At 49.1% G+C, this 8,916-nt stretch overlaps 1 protein-coding gene across 1 annotated transcript in view; it reads left to right on the top strand.

The window, feature by feature from the left end:
* The first annotated feature begins 2,947 nt into the window (after window positions 1–2,947).
* Window positions 2,948–8,916, top strand: part of LOC119971444 (mixed lineage kinase domain-like protein) — a 42,533-nt gene continuing 36,564 nt past the window's right edge. Inside the window, exon 1 of the mRNA XM_038806981.1 lies at window positions 2,948–3,092. The gene's annotated coding sequence lies outside the window, so the exon portion shown is untranslated. The remainder of the gene's footprint in view (window positions 3,093–8,916) is intronic.

Below are 8,916 nucleotides of genomic sequence, written 5' to 3'. Positions count from 1 at the left end.
CCAAGAGAGGACTTACCTAACCTTACCACTCACCACCGCACCAAACTTCCACCCAGCACCTTGCCATGACCCCATTCATCTTCTCCATAAACGAGGGGAGGGATGTCAAAAGTCGACTCCCTCTTTGTAAATGCAAGGATTACAGCAGATAAAAAAGGGCAAGACTATGCACAAATAATATGTCACATTACTGACTCGGTGTGGCTTTTGCCAAAACAGGATAACAGACAATCCTTGCCTCCGTGCTCACATATTGTACACCATTCAGGATAAAAGTTATTAAATCAACAGCATAAGGGAATAAAGGTCAGAATTAATGATGAACTGCAGGATAATAGCACTATATATGGTGCTTGGAAGGGCCTCAACAGGATTGTTGAACAACATTTTCAGGATCCCTCCAAAATTCCATCAAATAAAGTGCCTTCACCTCCGTCATGCTGTTGTCCCAGTACCCAGGCAGCAAGGAATCTAAGGCCCGGTAATAGGGGACGACTCGACGTGTCCAGCCACCTCCAACCCCTCACAATGAGCATCGAGGACAAGACAATATAAGACCAGTGGTCAAGGCCTCTGACGGAACTCAGGCCTTGAAGGCCAGAAACACTGTGCTCTGTCGAACCCAAAATATCTAGCCTTCAAATGAGATTGCGAAAGCATGGCAGCCAACTCAAAATCAGCCGGGAATTCATCCCCTACCCCTCGCAAGAGGCTGGGATGCATCAACACTCCTTGTCCAGCCCCTACTCCCGAGTCAGCCAGGATAAATGATGTATATCCCAACAGGATTTCCAAGGATCGAAGGCAGGCCCACTCAGAATTCTCTTCTCCTCTTCCATTATTCTCTCGAGGATATTTCTCAGTTCATCAAAGTGAAGACCAAAAATCTGCACCACGGAGCTGAGATCATTGTCCAACCCCTGGCAGCCATCATCTTGATGCCAACATCAATGCCGAGGCGTAGGCCTGCTCTACAAACCCTACAAGCCCCACCTGCCTCAGAACCTCAATCAAACCAGGATTTTCTGATTAAACTCTGCCCCTCATCGCTAAAATCTAGCCAGAATCTTCCAGGGTCTTAGTACAAGACATATAACCCAAAAGTAAGTAATTGTGGGATGCGTATTAGAATAAAATAAAGGATTTAAAGACAAGTAGAGTCAGAGCTGGGGAAAATGCAGTCGCTCCCATGCCCACATCATGTGACCCCAAAGAACATGGGTGGGATTCTCTGGTCCACCAGCCATGTTTTCCAGCACGGGCCGTCTCGCCGGCAGCGGGATTCTCCGTTTCCGCAGCCGGGGTTGGGGTTTCCCATTGTGACCACCCCACGTCCTCCAGAAACTCGCGGGGGTGGGTGCGCTGCCGGCAGACCGGAGGACCCCGTCAACGGAGAATTCCGCTGATTAATAAAGATGTCTTTGGACTGAGAGAACATGGCTGAATGTCCAGCTGACAGTCACTGTCCATGCCCTCACATAAAGTATGTTCACTCTGCAAGATCCCCCAGAGAGCAGCTGCTGCCTGTGACATTGCAATCCGGCAATAACCAGCACCTTCAGGAGAGAGAGAAGGGAGCAAATGGAATTGATGGAGCACACTAGATGTCATCTTGGTAAAGGGATTAGCGCATGCGCACATGGCCTGCATATTTCTGCATAAATCATAGCCTCAATCGGTATGTAGCTTTGATCTGAGTCAGCACTGCAATTTTGGGTCTCCACGTTCCAGATGAACAATCTGGAACAATCTCCCACCCCCTATGCTATTTAAGATGATCAACTACCAAGTTGCCTTGCTGGTTGATTTCTCCTTGACGTTTTTTGCACGTTTGATGTTTTCCACAGTTATTTCAAGTTTCAAAACTCTTCCAGGGATTGGCGTCGGATTGACAAAACTATAGTCATGAGACCAGGCTCAGATTAAAACAGTTTAACCAGAAAAGTCTCAGGGACTTTCAGCTCTGTTGAAATGAGCCCAGAACAGAGGCACTTGCAAATATATATATTGAAGGCATACTATTTCGAAAACATATTATTTTAGAAGTACACACTAACAATGTATAATCCTAGTTAAAAACGAAGCCTGGGCAGCATGGTGGCCTAGTGGTTAGCACAACCGCCTCACGGCGCTGAGGTCCCAGGTTCGATCCCGGCTCTGGGTCACTGTCCGTGTGGAGTTTGCACATTCTCCCCGTGTCTGAGTGGGTTTCGCCCCCACAACCCAAAAATGTGCAGAGTAGGTGGATTGGCCATGCTAAATTGCCCCTTAATTGGAAAAAATAATTGGGTAATCTAAATTTAAAAAAAAAAAAAGGGAAAAAAAAAACGAAGCCTAACAACTCGAAACGTTAGCTCCCTTCTCTCTCCACAGATGCTGTCAGACCTGCTGAGATTGTCCAGTATTTCCTGTTTTTGTTTCAGCATCCGCAGTAATTTGCTTTTAGATTATACAGTTAGTTATCCCACTAGCCTTATCACCATGGACCCCTTTCCAAGCAAGGCATCATTGCCACCATCCAAGAATTATCATTCCACTCGCTTTGTTTCTATGGCGGTGCAACTTGAAGCAATTTTCAGTAAAACTAAACACAGCACTATCTCGTTCCTTTCGCGTTACTCTTTATGTGCAGTATTTAAATTTACTATTTATATGTACATGTAATCTAACCTTATTTCTAACAACATGGCACGGGCATTCATCACAATTCCTCCGTCTCCCTTCAGGGGCTATTTAACTCACAAAAGCTTTTGGAATATAATTTTCTGTTGCAGGAACCACAAAGCCCCAGCAGGCGGCGCCCGCCACTGGTTTCGCATTGGCAAGAATGGACAGGTAAGCTCTGTGCAAAGGTGGAGAGGGTGCCCCAGGAAACGTGGGATCGGGTGATAGCACGGAAGCCGCGGGCATTTTCGGGGCTATCCAATAGCTGCTGAGTTTCGAGGTTTTGAGGCAGGTACAGGAAATATTATCAGGCGGGAGTGTAAACTCTGACAAAATTTATAGGAAGTGATTGGAAACCTCGCTGCTAGCAATAGGATCCTTTCTCGTTGGGCAGAAGGCAGGGAAAAGGAGTGCAATAAATTTAAAAGGTATGTTTGCAACCACCCCGTCGAATTTTCAATTCAAGAGGAACAATTGGAATCAAATCAACTGTGAACAAATCCATTTCTGGACTGAACTACAGTTCTCAAAAAGCGCCCAATGGAGATGCCTTGAAGGCTGGCATGTGTTCAATCCTTTCCCATCAAACCCTTCAGGTTATCTTAGTGTCAGAAAGAAAACTACACACGGGGAGGTTTTACTCAGGGAGAGGCAGAGACTACAGGTGGAACTGGGGGCGCTATCCACGAGTAGGGCCGTGGAACAGCTTAGGAAGGCGAGGGGCGTGGCGTACGAGCATGGGGAAAAGGCTAGCAGATTGCTAGCGCAGCAACTCAGGAGGAGGGAGGCGGCCAGGGAAATAAGTAGAGTGATTGATGGGGAGGGGCACAAAGTGGAGGACACGGTAGGATTGAATAAGGTATTCCGGGACTTCTATCGCAAGCTGTATACTTCGGAGCCGCCGGAAGAACCGGAGGGGATGAAAAGGTTTCTGGACGGGTTAATATTCCCAACAGTAAGTGGGGGGCAAGTGGATGAGCTGGGGGCCCCGATTAGAGTGGAGGAGGTATTGGGGGGCCTAAAGGCCATGCAGTCGGGGAAAGCCCCGGGGCCGGATGGATACCCAGTAGAGTTTTATAGGAAGTTTTCTGAGCTGGTGGGCCCGGTCTTGGCGAGGGTTTTCAATGAGGCAAGGGACAGAGGGACCCTGCCGTCGACAATGTCGCAAGCCACTATATCACTGATATTGAAGCGGGGTAAAGACCCGGAAGCGAGCAGGTCCTACAGGCCAATCTCCCTGATTAATGTTGACACCAAGCTCCTGGCAAAGCTACTGGTGGTTAGAATGGAGGACTGCGTACCGGAGGTGATTGGGGAGGATCAAACTGGGTTCGTGAAAGGTAGGCAGCTGGCGGCCAACCTGAGAAGATTACTTAATGTGATAATGATGCCCCCAGTGGGCAGGGAGGTGGAGGTAGTGGTGGCGATGGACGCCGAGAAGGCCTTTGACCGGGTGGAGTGGGACTATTTTTGGGAGGTGCTCGGACGGTTTGGGTTCGGGGAGGGATTGGTGGATTGGATCAAATTATTATATCAGGCCCCAAGGGCCAGCGTCAGGACTAACAGAGAAATGTTGGAGTACTTTAGGGTGTACTGAGGGACCAGACAGGGCTGCCCGCTCTCCCCGCTGCTGTTTGCGCTGGCCATAGAGCCGCTGACGATTGCGCTGAGAGCCGCAGAGGGATGGAAGGGGATGGTGAGTGGCAGGGTAGAACATAGGGTCTCTCTTTACGCAGACGACCTGCTCCTGTACGTGTCGGACCCAGTGACCGGGATGGGAAGTATGCTGGGAATGTTGAGGAAGTTCGGCCAGTTTTCAGGATACAAATTAAATATGGCCAAGAGTGAAATGTTTGTGGTACAGGCAAGGGGCCAGGAGAACAGATTGAGAGGGCTACCGTTTAGGCTGGTTGAGGAAAATTTCCTGTATTTGGGAATCCAGGTGGCACAAGACTGGGGCAGGCTGCACAAGTTAAATTTGGCCAGGGTGGTGGAGCAAATGAAGGGAAAGTTTCGGAGATGGGATGCACTCCCGCTGTCGCTGGCAGGGAGGGTGCAGACTGTAAAGATGACAATCCTCCCTAGATTCCTGTTTATTTTTCAGTGCCTCCCGATCTTTGTCCCACAGTCCTTCTTCAAAAGAGTTAACAGGATGATCATGAGCTTTGTCTGGGCGGGAAAGTCTCCGCGGGTGAAGAAGGTGATGCTGGAGAGGAACCGGAGCGAGGGAGGGCTGGCTTTGCCGAGTCTGATTAATTATTACTGGGCGGCCAACATCGCTATGATAAGGAAGTGGATGGTGGGTACGGGGTCTATTTGGGAGCGGGTGGAGGCGGCTTTGTGCAGGGGCTCCAGCTTGGCAGCCCTGGTCACGGCTCCTCTACCGCTGCCGCCGGCCAGGTACACCACCAGCCCGGTAGTGGTGGCGACCCTGCGGATATGGGGCCAGTGGAGGAGGCATGTGGGGGAGACGGGGGCGTCGGTTTGGGCGCCAATCTGCGACAATCATCGGTTTGCCCCCGGGAGTATGGATGGGGGGTTCCGAGTATGGCGGCGGGTGGGGGTGGGAAGGGTGGGTGATATGTTCCTGGAAGGGAGCTTTGCGAGTTTGAGGAGCTTGGAGGAGAAATGTGAGCTGGTAAGGGGAAATGATTTTAGGTACCTACAGTTGCGGGACTTTGTTCGTAGACAGGTCCCATCTTTCCCACGCCTTCCGCCAATGGGGATCCAAGACAGAATAGTATCTCGGGGGGAAGAAGGGGAGGGTAGAGTCTCTGATATTTATAAGGTGCTCATGAAGGGGGAAGGGCCCCAGACGGAGGAACTGAAACTCAAATGGGAGGAGGAACCAGGCGGGGAGATGGAGGACGTGCTGTGGGCAGAGGCCCTGAGTAGGGTAAATCTGACCGCGACATGTGCCAGGCTCGGCCTGATTCAATTTAAGGTCATTCACCGGGCCCACATAACGGTGGCTTGGATGAGCAAATTCTTTGGGATAGAGGACAAATGCGTTAGGTGCGCGGGAGGACCAGCGAATCACGTTCACATGTTTTGGGCATGGCCTAAGCTTAGGGGGTACTGGGAGGGATTTGCGGGGATCATGTCCCGGGTGCTAAAAACAAGGGAGGCGATGGGTCCAGGGGTGCCAATTTTTGGGGTTTCGAAAGACCCGGGAGTCCAGGGGGAGAAAGAGGCCGATGTTTTGGCCTTTGCTTCCCTGATAGCCTGGCGACGAATACTATTGGCGTGGAGGGACTCAAAGCCCCCGAAGACTGAGTTGTGGCTTGCGGACATGTCGAGTTTCCTGGGTATGGAAAAAATTAAGTTCGCCTTGAGGGGATCTGTACAGGGGTTCGCCCGGAGGTGGCAACCATTTATTGACTTCTTTGCGGGAGAGTGAGCGTCAGCAGGGCGGGGGGGTAGAGTAGAGTAGAGTAGGAGGGATAAATTGGCGGGTAGTACTGGTGGGAGAGGAGCGGGCTTGTGCAATATGTTACGATTGAGGTATTGAATGTACATGGATGTTTGCACATTTTTGCCTTTTTTGCTTTCTTTCTGTTGATGTCTGTAACTGTTTACAAAGCCAAAAAATTACCTCAATAAAATTGTTTATTAAAAAAAAAAGAAAACTACACACCCAGGAATTCACTGGCATTTTTTATCTTACCCCATTCTTCTTTTTCCAATTAAGGGCCAATTTAGCATGGCCAATCCCTGCACATCTTTGTGTGGTGGGGGCGAGCTCTACACAGAATGTGCAAACTCCACACTGACCGTGACCCAGGGCCGGGATCGAACCCGGGACTTCGGCGCCATGAGGCAGCAGTGCTAACCACTGTGCCACCGTGCCATCCCTTTCTGAAATTCTGCCACTGTTATGCAGTTGTGTTTTAGAACATAGAACATAGAACATAGAACGATACAGCGCAGTACAGGCCCTTCGGCCCTCGATGTTGCACCGACATGGAAAAAAAAAACTAAAGGCCATCTAACCTACACTATGCCCTTATCATCCATATGCTTATCCAATAAATTTTTAAATGCCCTCAATGTTGGCGAGTTCACTACTGTTGCAGGTAGGGCATTCCACGGCCTCACCACTCTTTGCGTAAAAAACCCACCTCTGACCTCTGTCCTATATCTATTACCCCTCAATTTAAGGCTATGTCCCCTCGTGCTAGCCACCTCCATCCGCGGGAGAAGGCTCTCGCTGTCCACCCTATCTAACCCTCTGATCATTTTGTATGCCTCTATTAAGTCACCTCTTAACCTTCTTCTCTCTAACGAAAACAACCTCAAGTCCATCAGCCTTTCCTCATAAGATTTTCCCTCCATACCAGGCAACATCCTGGTAAATCTCCTCTGCACCCGTTCCAAAGCTTCCACGTCCTTCCTATAATGAGGCGACCAGAACTGTACGCAATACTCCAAATGCGGCCGTACCAGAGTTTGGTACAGCTGCATCATGACCTCATGGCTCCGGAACTCAATCCCTCTACCAATAAAGGCCAACACACCATAGGCCTTCTTCACAACCCTATCAACCTGGGTGGCAACTTTCAGGGATCTATGTACATGGACACCGAGATCCCTCTGCTCATCCACACTACCAAGAATTTTACCATTAGCCAAATATTCCGCATTCCTGTTATTCTTTCCAAAGTGAATCACCTCACACTTCTCCACATTAAACTCCATTTGCCACCTCTCAGCCCAGCTCTGCAGCTTATCTATGTCCCTCTGTAACCTGCAACATCCTTCCGCACTGTCTACAACTCCACCGACTTTAGTGTCGTCTGCAAATTTACTCACCCATCCTTCTGCGCCCTCCTCTAGGTCATTTATAAAAATGACAAACAGCAACGGCCCCAGAACAGATCCTTGTGGTACGCCACTCGTAACTGAACTCCATTCTGAACATTTCCCATCAACTACCACTCTCTGTCTTCTTTCAACTAGCCAATTTCTGATCCACATCTCTAAATCACCCTCAATCCCCAGCCTCCGTATTTTCTGCAATAGCCGACCGTGGGGAACCTTATCAAACGCTTTACTGAAATCCATATACACCACATCAACTGCTCTACCCTCGTCTACCTGTTCAGTCACCTTCTCAAAGAACTCGATAAGGTTTGTGAGGCATGACCTACCCTTCACAAAACCATGCTGACTATCCCTAATCATATTATTCCTATCTAGATGATTATAAATCGTATCTTTTATAATCCTCTCCAAGACTTTACCCACCACAGACGTTAGGCTCACCGGCCTATAGTTACCGGGGTTATCTCTACTCCCCTTCTTGAACAAAGGGACCACATTTGCTATCCTCCAGTCCTCTGGCACTATTCCTGTAGCCAATGATGACCTAAAAATCAAAGCCAAAGGCTCAGCAATCTCTTCCCTGGCTTCCCAGAGAATCCTAGGATAAATCCCATCCGGCCCCGGGGACTTATCTATTTTCACCTTGTCCAGAATTGCCAACACTTCTTCCCTACGCACCTCAATGCCATCTATTCTAATAGCCTGGGTCTCAGCATTCTCCTCCACAATATTATCTTTTTCTTGAGTGAATACTGACGAAAAGTATTCATTTAGTATCTCGCTTATCTCCTCAGCCTCCACACACAACTTCCCACCACTGTCCTTGACTGGCCCTACTCTTACCCTAGTCATTCTTTTATTCCTGACATACCTATAGAAAGCTTTTGGGTTTTCCTTGATCCTACCTGCCAAAGACTTCTCATGTCCCCTCCTTGCTCGTCTCAGCTCTCTCTTTAGATCCTTCCTCGCTTCCTTGTAACTATCAAGCGCCCCAACTGAAACTTCACGCCTCATCTTCACATAGGCCTCCTTCTTCCTCTTAACAAGAGATTCCACTTCTTTGGTAAACCACGGTTCCCTCGCTCGACCCCTTCCTCCCTGCCTGACTGGTACGTACTTATCAAGAACATGCAATAGCTGTTCCTTGAACAAGCTCCACATATCCAGTGTGCCCAACCCTTGCAGCCTACTTCTCCAACCAACACATCCTAAGTCATGTCTAATGGCATCATAATTGCCCTTCCCCCAGCTATAACTCTTGCCCTGCGGGGTATACTTATCCCTTTCCATCACTAACGTAAAGGTCACCGAATTGTGGTCACTGTCTCCAAAGTGTTCACCTACCTCCAGATCTAACACCTGGCCTGGTTCATTACCCAAAACCAAATCCAAAGTGGCCTCGCCTCTTGTTGGCCTGTCAACATATTG

This window comes from Scyliorhinus canicula, chromosome 9 (assembly GCF_902713615.1).
Source record: "Scyliorhinus canicula chromosome 9, sScyCan1.1, whole genome shotgun sequence".
NCBI classification, from domain to species: domain Eukaryota; kingdom Metazoa; phylum Chordata; class Chondrichthyes; order Carcharhiniformes; family Scyliorhinidae; genus Scyliorhinus; species Scyliorhinus canicula.
This window is presented reverse-complemented; position numbering and strand designations above follow the sequence as displayed.